At 39.5% G+C, this 15,588-nt stretch overlaps 1 protein-coding gene across 1 annotated transcript in view; it reads left to right on the top strand.

Moving 5' to 3' along the window:
* The first annotated feature begins 272 nt into the window (after window positions 1–272).
* Window positions 273–15,588, top strand: part of LOC130701724 (huntingtin-interacting protein 1-like) — a 102,690-nt gene continuing 87,374 nt past the window's right edge. The window contains exon 1 of the mRNA XM_057523648.1: window positions 273–276. The gene's annotated coding sequence lies outside the window, so the exon portion shown is untranslated. The remainder of the gene's footprint in view (window positions 277–15,588) is intronic.

The following is a 15,588-nucleotide window of genomic DNA, read 5'->3' as shown; positions in this document are numbered from 1 at the left end:
CCGAGATAACTTCTCGCAAGTTTCTCACCCATCAAATTATTTTTCGACTAAAAGCTTTCATAACAAGCAACATAGTCTATCTTTTTTTTCTCATTTTTATTATTATTTCTTGTTTCCTGGTCAAGGCCTTTAAAAACTAGTTGCCTTAACTCTTTTTTGGAGCATCCAACGATGTCAACTATAGTTTCCATAATCGCTTTAAAATAACCAACATTTCTGGGAATTCTCTAGATGAACGAGGTGATGTTAACCAATTGTAATCCTTATAAAGTACATGTTAACGAATCTCTTTACCACAACTGGCGACGCGATCTCGCTAACAAGGCGCAGAGCGCCAGCAACAAATGGGAGATCCATGGCCTTACGTCCGGTATTGATTGACGAATAACGTTGGTTAAATGGGCATGCTCATCTTAAAACTTAGACGTATCGACTTTAATGGTATTAATACTTTAAAAGTATCGACGATAACGATTGGGGTATTGTTGAAAATAAGATTGTTCTTTGTACAATTTGGAAATTTAACCTGATGGCTCCAGTCTGATTTCTCTTTAAAAAATTCGTCGACAACAACCTAAAAAAATGCGGAGTATTTTCGTGATTGGTTTAACAAGTGGTGAACTCGTAAATTAGTTTGTTCTTTGCTTGGCATTCGTGGCGTCGTGACATTCTTCGTATTTTTTTGTTTCCTCGACGCTCTTGAAACTTACACATCCGAGAACCTTGTGGGCTCCCTATCCTTCTAAAAAAAAAAAAAAATTAAGACTGCGACAGGAACAGATATTCGGACGGAAGGTCACACGTGGTAAGCACTTGGTCTAATGCATATTTTCTGTCGAGTTTTGCCATCACTAACTGGCATGGTCGCTATGTTTGGGTCGTATATGCCAGCTTTTCATTTTCTCTTTTTTTTTCTTTATTTTTTCTTTTAATTTTTGTTTCGCTTCACCCCATGTCTGTATGTGTGTGTGTATATGTGTATGTGTGTGTATCTGTGAGTGTATGTGTTTGTTTGTGTGTCTGCACCAATGTTATGTGTGCGCGTAACTATGAACGTGTTCCGGCATGTCTCTCGGCATAGACTCTTCTGTTCTGTTCAATGTCTGAGCTGCATTTATCCCGAGGGAGTCACCAATCACGCTCTTTCCAAATGGAAACGTCAGTCGGTACCCTCCCCTTTGCGTGACTAGGCCGCATTCTTCCCTCTACTCCACCTCCTCTTCCTCTTTGTTTCCCGCTCTCCACCATCGCAGGCCACTATCTCTCTTGTTGTTTTCTCTCATCGATTCTGTTTCGTTTTTTGTTTTTTTTTTTTTGTTTTTTTTCTGTTTTTTGTTTTTTGTTGTTGTTGTTTTTCTCCCTTCCCTTTATATTCTTTCCACACGAAGTCGAAAGTATCAAAGAATATTGTGTGCAATGGCATTTCTTCCCCCCATTCTTTTATTCCTGTTCGGTACCAACGAGACGTCTTCACACCTATACCTGCTTCGAAAAGGTGAATTGTCGAACACTCTTTCATGTATGTCTTCGCCGACTATAGCTCTCAAGGCCTTTCACAAAGTTACCAGACGGGGATCAAAATTGCTGAGGCTTGAAGTTGACTGTTTTACTCGAGTGGATTATTAAATGGAAACCCTTTTTTGGGAAACTAACGTCCACGATATCCCAAACGTGGCCGAAAAGTATTTACGAAAATATTTGAAGATGGTGATAAATTATTCAGGATGCGTCGACCTGCACTATCTGAATTTGTCTTGAAAACCAATGCGTGAGAAGCTCGTTCATCTTCACCTGTGAAATTGTTGCTACCGAAAATACACAAATTACAATTACCTCTTGGTAATTACTTTCGTATTTGCTCACGGACTTTATTTGTCATGCGCGTTTGTTTTGTTATGGTTTCCTCGCTTTCATGGTTTTTCACTTCTCTTCATCTACGCTTCTTAACTAACTTGCATTCATTCAACTTTTTTTCAAACCTACAAATATGTAAACTTTGATTTTGCAAAGTCGTGTTGCCGCTGACGTCAGAGGGTGTATAAGGCTCTTTTGGCGAAGTGCGCGGGATTCGAGAATCATGACTGATTCTCGAATCAGTCATGACTGCTTGCGAATGCGAATTAGATCGACTGATTTTCAGTCATGATTCTGACATGATCAGTCATGATTCTTCTGCAAAAGTCATTCTTTTGCTATTTTTGGACGGAAAAATCATGATTGTCCAGCCAAAATATGTCATTTCTTACATTCCAAGCCGGATTTTTTTTTAAATTTGCGATTCTTTCTTGGGGTGGGGGGTGTGATTCATTTTGCAAGCTTTTCGAATTTTACACCCTTCCCCGGCTTAAGCTGTTATATGATGTCTGTTAATGTATAGCGCGCGCTGCTATGACTTTCCTACACGTGGATTTAACAGTCAATAACTTTATTTAGTCCTTATTGTTATTTAGTTAGGTAGTCATTTTATTCTTGGAGTTGCACTGAGTTTTTTTTTTGTGCCATTTGATCGTTTTTTACTTTTAAAGAGATCCTTGATTTTGAGGTACCCTTATTTAGCAGAGAAAAATAGGAAGGAAAAAAAAAGAAAGCGATCAACACTGGTAGTAGAGGAAGAGAATGACGCCTAGCGAGTGGAGCGTAGACGCTGTCACGGCCAGAAAATTTCCGCTCGGCATTAGATCGCACCCTTCACTTGCAGGCGGGGAAATTGAACGAGACTACCGCGATAGCGAGAAGAGAGGGGAGAGGCAAAAGAAGGGATTTAGATATATTCATGCATACTACACGCACAGAGACAGGTCATGTCAAGACAGGACTATGTACGGAAAGGGAAATCTTTGAGGCGTCAGTCGTTCCGGGTTAACACGGCGACAAAAGCATGGTGACTTGCTGAAAATTCATCCTTTGTCACCAACCATTTTCTTATTTAGACATCGAGTTGGTAGCACGTGACCTCCAGGGCTGCTCAATGCCATGGCAAACAAGTAAACACATTGACGCCCCCGTGTGTAAATTGTGCGAACCTATCGGTGCAACGGGAGTGCAGTAACTTACTTTCCTTTTTATTTATACTGTATATTTTAAATTTTATATCATATTATGTTTGTTTGTTTGGGGTTGATCTTAAAAGAGAATGACGAAATTTATAAAGTATTTGTGCTCTTTGTTTTTTCGAATTTTAAGTCAGGGGAATTAACCTTTATTCGCTTAATCTGTTCGTGGCGTGTTGAACAAACGCACAGGTGTATTAACTACTGCACCTCCCCTTGTGCAGATGCTGCTCGATGAGCTATTGATTTTGGAGTCAACCATCTAAGTTTGCCTTATGTTGTTGTATGGTTACTTCATCGGGTTCGGTATTGGCCATATTAGCTACTCTTACCATTGCAAAACTCCGAGCTTGGGCAAAAATCAATGACAGCCGGAAGTCGCTTCCCCTGTTGTTTCGCCATGGTGGATTGGTAAAAAATATATATATATATATAAAAAAACCATGGTTTTTTCCCGGTTTTTTCTTTTGCTCTTTCACGGATTACGTGAACAACAGCTAAACAATCAAAAGATGCAAAACGAACACAGCATACGTAATAAAACGAGACTGTTGGTGAATTCTTTCTGTTAAGCAACCAGATCTCATAAAGATCTGACTAGCGCGGTGTAGGGTCAGTATATTTGTTAAGAACATGAAACTCAATGTGTTGTAGGCATGAAAAACCAAAAACATAAAGATTTAAAAAATATCCAAGAAGAAAAAAAAAATCTTAGGCTTCTGTTTATTTCTTTTCCTTTTGTGTTAGGCCTCACCGTTGTACCGTAGTTGCATCACCTTACAGTACCGTGCAGCATCGCAAGAGATGGTACTAATGAGCCAATCTAAATGCATGATGCGTTTCAAATGACTAGCGTATATCAAACAGAAAAAGGAAAAAAAAAGGGAAAAAAAAGACAAGGTAAGGGGCACTGGGAAAAAGAGACTAGACAAGATACAAGGTAGATTGTCTACATGTCTACATGTGTTATAAAGAGTAACTTATTTTCTTATACAGTCGAGTAGAAGCGAGTAGAACCTTATTTCTTTGACACAGAAAATCTGTGTGTACGCTAAACAGCACTAATTTCCATGTTCAGACACGATTGTGATTTCATCAAAATCAATTCATTTCTTCCTTCCTTTCTTTTTTTCCCTTCTTTCTTTCTTTCCTTCTTTCTTTCTTTCTTTCTTTTTTTTTCTTAAATAAGGAATCATAGGAAGAAAAGCGAAACGTGCAAAACTTCCATAGCCTGTGTGATTCATTCTTGATTCATGCTACCTATAAATAAGCTTCTCCTTGGGGAATCTCGGACTTGTCACATGCACACGTTGCTTCTTCCGAAAGGTTTCGGGACGAGAGAGGGAGTGGGTTGTCAGATGACAGCAACAGCTGATGGTTTCTGTCAACTGGAAAATCACCCGGAACATTATACACGTGCTTTACCTTTACAAAAAAAAAATCATAGTAAATAAAATAAATCGTACAGTTTGGAACCGTGAAACGAGCCTGGCCACTATGAGATTGAAAAACTTGCTGAAGAGTTTCAGGTACCAGCGGACACAATGGGGGCTGAATTTGAAACTCTAGCCGCACTGGCACTTAAGACTGGTGGACTTTTATGTGATAGTGAGGTAAGAAATACAGACTGTTGAGGAATCTATTCGATGGGCCGTCAATCACTACTGACTTTCAACTTGCATTCGTTATGCGAGGCCTGCTAGCAGATCAAGCACAAAACTGCCTGTTGATGAACCCACCTCCCATTTCGATGGTCTATCCAAGTCTACCGCGTGTTCTGTTGGAAAAACTGGTCGAGAACGTATGATGGATGTGTTGCTCTCCAATTGCTACAGTAGCCTTCGTTCCATTATTTGTTCCACGGATACAAGGGCAACACTAAATCGAATTTTGCTCTCTGCCCGTCCTAGGATATCTAGTGGCAGGCCCTGGCCTCTAGAAAATGTAAATCGACGTGGGGAAACGTTAAAAAGATGGGGCACAAAAAGCAAAAGAAACTCATCTTCGAATGATTTGACTTCTATCCAAGGTTCACCCATACAGTTTTCAGCCTGCGCCTACTTGCGCCCTTTTGTTTCCTTTCATGCGATTACTCTTTCTTTTGATCTTTTTTTTTCTCTCTTGCCGTTTGACGTCAAACGAGCCTTATGCATTTGCATATTTTGGTCCCTGAAAACTATCGCTGCTTACCCCGTTCTGAAACCACAGTTGTGGCAATTTGTATATATATACTGTATATTTTTTTAAAAATTACATTCCCAATTGGGATGTTTATCAAATTTCGAAAGTAGCTGAGAATAAAGCCTTCCAACTGTCATGAGAAAAGAAACAAACAAGTGACTTAGCGAAACGATCGGCGTTATTTAGGTAACATGCTCGCGCCAATACCATTCATTTATCGTCCATAATCTAAGTGCAAATAGTTACCACTCGCTGTTGTGAATCCAAAACGTGAAGTAATATAGACAGCTAGACAGCTTTCGCGCAAGGAGAAGTTGTGGATGAAAAAGGAAGCCAACAGATGAGAGTGACGCGTGAGCGACGGTCCCCCCATGTATAACAGGCCCCGAAATCTGTTGATCTTCTCATTTCCGCTAACGTCAGCCATTGCTTCCTTCTCGTCGGCCAGGAAGGGCTTATAGGTCGTTCGCCTGAATAATCAAACACGACACATTCGAAAACGACAAGAGCATGTTTCGTTCTACTTTAAGTTTTAAACATTATTAATGAAAAGTCCCGTATACGCATCTTCCCTCGAAATGTTCGCATGATTTCTCAATAGGTTTTCAAAAATGAAATAAACGACCGTCGTTAATACGCTTTCGTATACGATGTTACTTGAACCGAATCCAATGAAATATTTTGCCAAATAATTTGTTGAGACTAAACTTAACTTAAAGATGGAGTTTGTTTTCACGAATGCTAAGATGATTCAAGGCTTTCTTTTATCCTTCAGTTAGTACAACACAGAGCACTGTATAGCCACACGCTTATTGGGAACGATCTTTCTTGGTGGTTATTGGTTGTGGAATGCCATGAAACGAATTTGATGTATTTTGTTGGCTTTATTGTACTTCTATAGGGCGTATTCGACGGATTTTACAATGAACGCTTGGAAATTTAGAGCCTACAAAAAAGAAAAGATCTCTCCTGCAGTTATAGAGGATTCTATGTTCGACTTAACAAATTGATATAGCCTGCTCCCCAGTCCGGACTTGTTTGGAGTATCGAGCTGTTGTTTAAGCCTTTCTTTTTTTTTTTTAAATACTTGAGAGCTCCCAAAACTATTTCGCAGTCGGGGGTAAAATGTCGTGTACATTACCAGCGGCGCGCTTCGATACCGCGGCGCGGCAAAACTCCCTCAGCAGGTGATCTCGGTTGTGTTCCCATCAGCTTCAAAACACACACAACTTTTAAAAGTTGACCTTTTAGGTAGTTTTTCGAATGCGTTGAATCTCGATTCGTTCCGTAGATAGATAGAACCGACCAGCGATTTCGTGTGGTGAGAAACGGCGTGAGAATTCTCCGAGTTTTTTCGTTCTTTCTCGCAGCCCTAGCGAGTCTGTATAGCGTTCTCCCACTCAGGTTCTCTGGCCCGCTTTATATTTATAAACAAGGTAATAGGAGAATAGATGTATAAAAGCAGATGAATTTCGGGTTGATTTATTTGATCGCTAAATTATTTGATTAGAAGCCGACGAGTCGATGCTATGTAGACAAGCTCTGCCGCATATACAGAGACTATACGCATCGTGAATACTATGAATAACATAAGAATCTTATCCATTTCCTATAGATCGATGCTTGACGGCGTCCACGTGAGTCACGTCAGCGATTCCCGATCGAATCCAATTTCAACCGCCTAAGGTGTATAGTATGTTTTTAAACCAAAAAAACAACAGTGAACATGAGCCAGCCTCCTCTTGCATTTCACATACCTAGTGCGTAGCTATAAAGCGTCAGCTCTGCATGTATATGCACCGCATACACCGGAAAGAATAAGCAGAATGGCCTATATCGTTTCCCAGCCATGTGAGAAGGAATTTTAGACTGTGACAAGTTGCCTAGAGTGATCAGTCCCTCCTCAACACTTGGTCTGCTAGCCATTGATCTCGCGCGTCTCCAATGACTATATATACGTATACAAATAGTCTTTTTGTTTCTTCCTTGCCGCAGACTTTAGGGCCATACGGCGGTGTCAGCGACGCACTATATGAACATGAAGAGTGTAGTAACGAGGAATGGAGGACTAGCAAAAGTCTCAATGGTCTATACATGTAGCCTGCACATATACTGTGGCAGTGCGTGTATAGGCCAGCAAGAGGGGGTATACAGAGCTCTGTATAATGCTTGTGTCGGGATTTATATTTCGGGAGGAGAAAGGAAAACAAAACAAAAAAAAAAGAAAAAAAAAAAAACCAACAAAAGCGACAGGCCACTGTTTCTCCCGCTCGCGCTTTGTCTCTGGGGTGATATCAAGCGAAATGGAAGGATTGGAAGCCCCAAGGATTTACGACGTTGAGCCGATCACAAACTTGCTATCCCGGGCAAGAGCCCCAGTAGGCCCATCGTGTCTTTTTATATCCCTCCTGTCTTTTCATTCTCCTCTGCGCAGGAGCACGCACATGTGGTTTTCTCTTTTTACTTCCCCTCGACTTTTTTTTTTTGTATTTCTCATTTCCCCCACTCCTTGTTTTTGGGCTCGCTCTTTTTTTTTCATTTGACTCTTCTCTTGGACCGAGTTACGATGATAGCTCACAATGAAAGTTGAACATACATGCATTACAATCAAATCCGTGTATGTATGTCGCCGATATTTACCAAGCGATTCGAGGGGGCAGCATCTTATCTAATAGTACACCAGTGTTCTGTTACCCTAGTTATGTCGCTGTACATTATAACCTCAGATCTGTGTTTCGATTGCCTAAATGTTAGCCAAAAGGCAGTTGCTTTGCATGTTGTACCTACGCTGTATGCAGGTCCTTCGCATTCACCTATGGCACAGTAAAAGTTGCGTACAAATAAAGCGTATTAGATTCTAGGGGATTTTCTAGAAAATGTCTTTAAAGAACGTGTTCCTTTGGAGAAACGATAGGATCAACGGAATCATGTGTTATGCTTCTACTTCACATTAAATACATTTGAAACATATAATAATAGATCTCGCTGCGGGGAGCCATGATGTGGATGTCGAATATGTAAGCGGAAGGACGGCTGAAAGACCATTGCAAGGTGAGGACAAATCACGCGGTCATATAGAATTGCATGTAAATATTTGTTTAGTGAACACATTCCGTAAAAGCTAAACGTATTAATAAACTAAACTTGTAATAACATCAGTGAGTGTATTAGTTACCAATTACTAGTGGGAAATACCACAAGGAACCACATTTTCAGTTGTGTCATGCTGCTAAACGAAACATTAAAAATGCGTTTAATTCGAACAAAGTTGCACGTGTGGAAACGAACGAAATTCATACCTTATTAACGCCATTAGCTGTAATACATTTAATGAAACTGTTCAGTGTCGCTTGGCATAAACTCGTGTGCGCACTGTCAAGATACATATCACTGTGCGTGTACGTAAGGAGGCTATAAAAAACGCAGTGGGGTGTCTTGAGTTCGCACGGTGAACGCCCCTTCTTTAAAAAAAATGTACAACAAGGACTCACGTGTTCCATTTTTTCAATGCAACATTTGCTTTATGGTTAACTTTAAGGCGGACGATTCACACTAGGATTGTAATCTAGCTCAAGTTGGGCTTATTAAAGTGAACTCGAAACTTTGATAAATGGTTTTAAAGTTTAATTTATTAGAAAATTTATTGGATATTTTATTACGAAAAAAAAAACAAGATAAAAAAAACCACCAATTGTAGGCGTTGATTAAACAGAACTTTATTTTTACAATAGTGTTACGTGGAGCGAATCAGTAGCTTGTACCACCTCCAAGAAAAAAAACCATATTTACGCATCTTGATGTACACAACGTGCGCATCAGTATTATTGTATAGCGTCTGCAAGTTTGAGAAGAGGCATTGGGTAGCCTAAGCGGGAAACAAAATGAAAAGAAACATTTGAATAGACAGTTGCAGAGGTGGGTAGCCTATATATACCACGACAGAGAGACGGGCTATTTTTAAGTGCAGCCAGATATACGTATAATATACTCCTTTCATTTTTCCACCTCGCTTTCCACCTCAGTCGGCTGGGACATGAATATTTTTCCTTTTTTACAGTCAGGTTAAGCTGTAGAACAGTAGGAGGGCGGGAAATATTACACATGGTTCCTCTTTTTATTCTCCCATAGTTTCGCCCAATGTGTATTACTCCTATCCAAATAGATGTATGCAACACATACACACACCCCATGAGCGGACGCAAGAGAGAAAAAGAGTGAGAATGGATATTCAGGTATGATTGTATGTTTGTTTGTCTGTTGTCCTCATCTTTTGTGGGGTTTTGTGGGCTCAGACATGGACTCCGTGTGAAAAAGCGCAATTGTTGTCATTAGCTGTATCAAACTACACAAGCCGCCTCACCCGACTCGTACATCACACAAGTGCATACACACAAACGCTTTCCTGACGTGTCTGGATCCACCAGCTCTGGATTCCAAACGTTTCGTTTTCTTTAATTTTTTAATAACTAATCGACTTAATATGAGCATTCGCTTACATTGTGGCTAATCGTCATCAAAACAAAGATGGGATTTTTGGCTTGTAAATTGATATTGACTCTTGGGTTGGGAAGAATTCAGCATCGAGTGGCTCAGAAAAACTGTTTGAAAAAACAAAATTCATAAAAAATGCGAGGGAAATATGAAATTTCGTAAACAATAACATTGCGAACCTACGTACTTTGAGATTTGTACTTAAACGGAGGGGTGTTGTAGGCATCTTGTTTACATAGGCATTATTGCCAAAGAGGGAGGGCATCAACCCACTTTCAAATGTATTTCAACCTCTTTTGCCACCCTTTAATTACGGGGTAGGAGGTATGTGGCCAACCCTAACTTCTATTACTCGACTACTCCGTGGCTGTACCGATCAGTCATCATTCGACGATGAACTGGGGGAAAAGCTTGATTAGTTTTTTTTTCGTTACTGTTATTCTATGCTCTCTTTCGTACCTTTCCATTTCAAACTGACAACAACAACCCCCCCCCCCCCCAAAAAAAAAAAAAAAAAAAAAAAAACAAAATGAGGAAAGGAAGAAGAAAAAAAGATAGGAGCCTTTCAGAAACTGAAGCATCCATTCCGTTGGATTGGTACCCCTATACGACAAACCAGCCAACCAGAGAGCGAAGGCGGCAAGAGAGGAAACATAAAAAAAGTAGAAAATGTAGAAGAGATTCGTTTTCCTCTCGTGGCTTTCCCTCCATAGACCTTCGTCTTTCGTCATCCCCTTATGCTGCAAGTGCGCCCAGCGATAAGGAAAGATGGATTGGACGTCCCCTTTTCCCCTCCCTCTCTTTTTCGTAGCTCCACACTTTTATGCCAGAAGTACACACACACATACACACACACACACACGAAGCTACTGCTGCTATGCGGGTCTGAAGATAGGTATGTAAATTTCGGGACTAGAAGGAAATTTATATGCATAAAGAATTTCCGAAACGAACAGAAAGCACCAAGCAGGCAGACACACGAGTACAAAAGAAAAAAAAAGGAAAGAGAAAGAGAAAGAAGGAATAGGAATGAAAAAAGAAATACAAGGAGGAGAACATCGCCTATTGGTCCAAATATTCGTGGTCAGCCTCTACTGATGATGCAAAGTGGTTTTCTCAAATACATTGCGGTAGCTATAGCAAGTTCTCCTGTCAGACGGGGTATATGCTTAAACAAGACGAAAATACCCATGTTTCAACACTTGCGAACAGCAGTCGAGCACAAAAACAGGACAAGACGCACCACCTAGCAATTAGAATAATAACAGAGTTGGTAAATGCAAATGAGTTCTACGCCCGAGAATAAATGCAGTGCCGTATACTAGATCAACTGTCGCTATAAAAATCTACGGCCTTTTTTTAATGCTTCGAAAGTACACCGATAATTGATGATTTATGACAAAGCGATACCTTCCACAACGTACTCTTTGAGCCCGTTTGATACATTTCTATTTTGCCAACTGATGGCCCACAATGAAGGGAATCGGTGTTCATACGAACAAAAGGCCCCACTGATATTCTTTTATTTCTCAAACAAATTTTTATGGATCAGGCTAGTAACGTTTGGGCTTATTTCCTAACACTGCCACGTCGTATAAGGGAAACGAGGGGGACGAGTTCAAATTGTGGATATATAGATGCTGTAAAGCCCACAAAAATGAAATAATTTACTTCATAGACCACCGTTTTCATTAACTTTATTACAAGAAGTGGAAAAACTTTTTCAATGCCCTGCCCTACAGTTGCGACGGTAAACATTTGGATAATGATAATAACAGCTATTTAATTGCCTTAACATTAGGTGACTAGTGTTTATGAATGTCCTTCGTGATTAGGCTTCCAAAAACAGAATGTTGGTTTATATGCTGCCATGTTAGCCATCTACGCTATACAGTGTGCTCTGCTGCATTCTTGATGTAATGAGGATGGATAGAAAATGTACACTCGAGTCCTAGCTTATGGGTAAACAACACTCTCGATCAAACCCAGCGTGACAGCCCTCCGTATGGGAAGGTGCTGCCGAATGGGGTTTGTGATGCTAACGAATTTCTCGTCAACTACTCAGTCTGAGAAATTCAGCAAAGCAAGTTGTGCATCCTCGCTGGTTGACTACAGGCCTATCTGAATTACTCCTGAAGTGAATAGCCTGATAAATTTGATAATTGTTCGTCAAGCTGTTTGACTCAGTTACTTTTTTTCTTCTTTTCAATCCATTAAAGGCAATCTTGATATGTTATAATCCAGTAGTAGTAAATCTTAAACATTCTGAATTACGTATTTTTCGTTATTGGCATTCATATTATCATGCGAAAATAGCCCATCAAAATTAGGGCTTTGTCTGAATTTCTTTTAGAATAGTGTATGAAGGCGATGAGGCGTCTGTCACAGATTTTTGCTGCTGAAAAGTGTAAAAGATGTTGTTCTAACTCATGCTGGCTCTTTACTTTGTATGAAAGGCAGCAAAATCCAAAACTGTCCTTGTGAAGTTCACAGGGAAAATAGCCGTTTTTTGGTTGCCACGTGCAGTAATCATCATCATGTAGTCTACGCGGGGCTCGAAATGTTAGCAGGCCGAGAAAGGGAATAAAAAACGAGCGATTCCAAGTCCTATGGTTATGTACTACGCCTTTGCGTGGCTCATCATTCAAGCACGTCAGTCACGGACTGTCAGTTTTTTCCGTGCTCTTTTCACGCGAACGTGCGCAATAGGCGTGTAGCGCAGCCAACCCCATCAAATAGAAATTCGACCGTAGCCATGTTGCGTATCAGTTTGTCCATTCCACGACTAGCCTACTGCGCACTGCCATTTCCTAGCCAATTTATTTATGTGCAACGCGCAAATCGGTAATATATCATTAGAAGTTTAATAGTAATAAGACTGAAAATAAGCTTTTAATTTCAAGATAAAGATTGGGGCTTGTGCGAGTAGAAAAAAGCACAATTGGCCCAGTATTTTCATTTGCAAGCACTTTTTTAAAGACCTGTACTATTGGATATATTAGATGATACATTAAAAAGATAACTGAAGAGCTGGTCAACTTTAAATGCTGCTTTTGATGCAAGTATTCAGCACTGCCTTTATATTGAATACTTACCTTTAGATTAAATTTCAATTATAAGAAAAAACAAACAAACAAACAAACAAAAACATTCAGTGTAATGATAGGTCAAATCGGGATAAAGATGGTTGGCTAACGCCTGACTTTCGTGTCCGGGCTGAAGTATTTAAACACAGTTCCGTAGTTGAAAACAGTACGCAGGACGGACTATGTTTGGAGTTTTTCAAGATAAGTTTTCGGAAAACCCAAATGAAAGAAAAACAGACACACACACACACACACACGCATACACATAGAAACATATACACAAAAATCCATCAACGTAAACGAGAAATGTAAAAATAATTTTGAAAACACTGGCTTTGTCACATAAACAACTTCCACGGCCCTAGTTGTAGAGGTGACGACAAAATAGAAGCCTTTATTCGAGCCCCAAATGAGCAGAGGCTCTCACCCAACATATACATGGGCGCACGCAAACAACGGCGAAAGATTCAGGCGAGAAGTACAATTTGTGACCTATATTACAGTGTGAGACACGTGTTGGCAGCAACGATGTGGAAAACACGTTTTGACACGCCATCATAAGTATCATATGTTTGGCGGACGGGTTCTTCTTCGGATCAAACCATATACACTCGCACTCAGGCATCGCGCTGGAAGTTGGATTTATTTATACCGTAAAAATAGATTTATGAGGTTCGTACTTACATAGTTATACAATGCACCAACGGTAAGGTACCATGTTTTATGTTTTTCCCTAGCAGTGAAAAAAAGGGGGGGGGGAATGAAATAGAACGGGAGGGTGAAGAGGCGAGAAACAGGGGGGCGGGAGTGTGAACTCGACGACAGGCTCATCAGCGTTCCGTTTCCAAATCGAACTGGAAACCAGCGGTGTTGTTTGTCGAAACAAACCCTTGGCAACGAATAACCTACTTCATTAAGGCCTTGCTGCTAACGGGGCGGTAGAGTAAAGAAAAAAAATCGGAACTGAACCGGATGCTAACAGGGTTAGTTCACAGGAAGGGTGGTAAAGAAAATGTGACCCGAACAGTCATCAGGTACTCGCACATGTTAAGCAAAAAAGAAAAATAATATAAATAAAAAAGAAATAATAAATAAAAAAAATAAGTAAAGCAAATGATGATAATAATAAATAAATAAAAAGAGAAAGAAAAGAAATAAATGAATAAGTAAAAAATAGGGCGAACGCCGAAAATAAAATATAGTTGGAAATTTTACTTTAAGCTTAATTTTTTACTTTTCGTAGTTACAGATCAGGGATATTGTAAAAAAATATCACGGCATCGATTGCCGTTGAAAGAAATAACTGTACAATTCTAAATATCGCATAATTAATTAATTCATTTTGAGTGGGGATCTCTGTAGCAAATAGTACATCATAATAAGAGCTATTTACAGGAAAGAGCAAAAGGAACGAAAAAGTGTATTGATGTTCTTATTAACCTAGAACAAGTTGTCCATCAGTCCTTCGCAGTCTGTTTGACTAATGAAGATGAAATGACAGGATATAGACTACAGCGGCAAAAGAATCCTAGGAGAAGGCGCGGATAGCCCTCCCACACATGGGCTGAACCGGAGAAACTAGACGTTACTTGAGAACGCAAGGGTTACAACTAAGAAAAGACGAGGGGACTGCCTGTACAGGCGCACACGCACTTCCAGTCGCGAAGGAGTTATAGAATGGCTCCTCGCCTTGACGTCTCCGGTTCAGTCTTTAGCTACATAGCGGTGATTGCTCAAAAACTTGAGAGATTTGTCTCTTGGTCCCCAATGTGGAACCCTCCTTGTCTATTTGTTCAAAGCTTGTTTATTCGTAGTTCTGAAAATTTCAAGCTAGGGTGACATCTATAGCCCGAATACGGGAAAATAATCGATAATCAGCAATCAAAAAAATTTTCTGCTTCGTTATGTTTCTGATGAGACATGAACGTTTTTGGGAAGTTTTTTCTATAAAAAAATCAATTTGGCATAATTTTGCTATGTTATTTTTCAGAAAAAAATGCGAAAGAACAAGGCAATTAGCATAGACCAGTACCGCGTAAAAAAATACAAAACCCATTAACGATTAATGATTAAAATTTCACACTGGCAGAGCAAACTATGAGTTGTTCTGCTTTTGTCCCGAAAAAGGTGGCACACTTTGATTTGTTAACGTAATCAATGATTCATAAATGAGCAAAAGCATTACAGCTGATTGGCTGGAACCAAAGAAAATTACAACAATAAAAAAAAAAAGGAAAAAAAAAATTCGTTAGTAAACACAAGATAAGTCAATTTACAACTTCATTTTGCCTAATTTCGCTCAGTCTATTCCAAATTAAATTTCCTCCCTATTTGCCATATTGAATTTCAAAACTGTGCAATTTAGTATTTCGAACTGTGAGAAAAGATACAAACTGCTTTTCACTCAGTGAATGGAAACTGATAGTTCATTTTTTACATTTTTTGCATCCAGAATCCCCATAAGGAATTTCGTTATACTTTTCCTACCGAGTGTTAACTACCTATTGCTCATTCAGAGGAAATCTCTGAATTCACCAGTCTGTAGTGTTATTTTACCATATTAATATTACCAACCCACAATATAACTGTCTCATGCTTAGATATCACTCCAATCAATTCGATAGAGAAAAAATTTAATGGTAAAAAGTAAACTCTCGTTTTCGTATAGGTTACGAAATGATGACATTTGCGATTTCTTGCTTTATCGCCTTGTAATTAAATTTTGAAAGTTAAATAACTCATATTATTCCCAGGGTTTGAAATTGCCATAATTTAAAAAA

Source organism: Daphnia carinata, chromosome 2, assembly GCF_022539665.2.
Source record: "Daphnia carinata strain CSIRO-1 chromosome 2, CSIRO_AGI_Dcar_HiC_V3, whole genome shotgun sequence".
Lineage (NCBI taxonomy): Eukaryota > Metazoa > Arthropoda > Branchiopoda > Diplostraca > Daphniidae > Daphnia > Daphnia carinata.
This window is presented reverse-complemented; position numbering and strand designations above follow the sequence as displayed.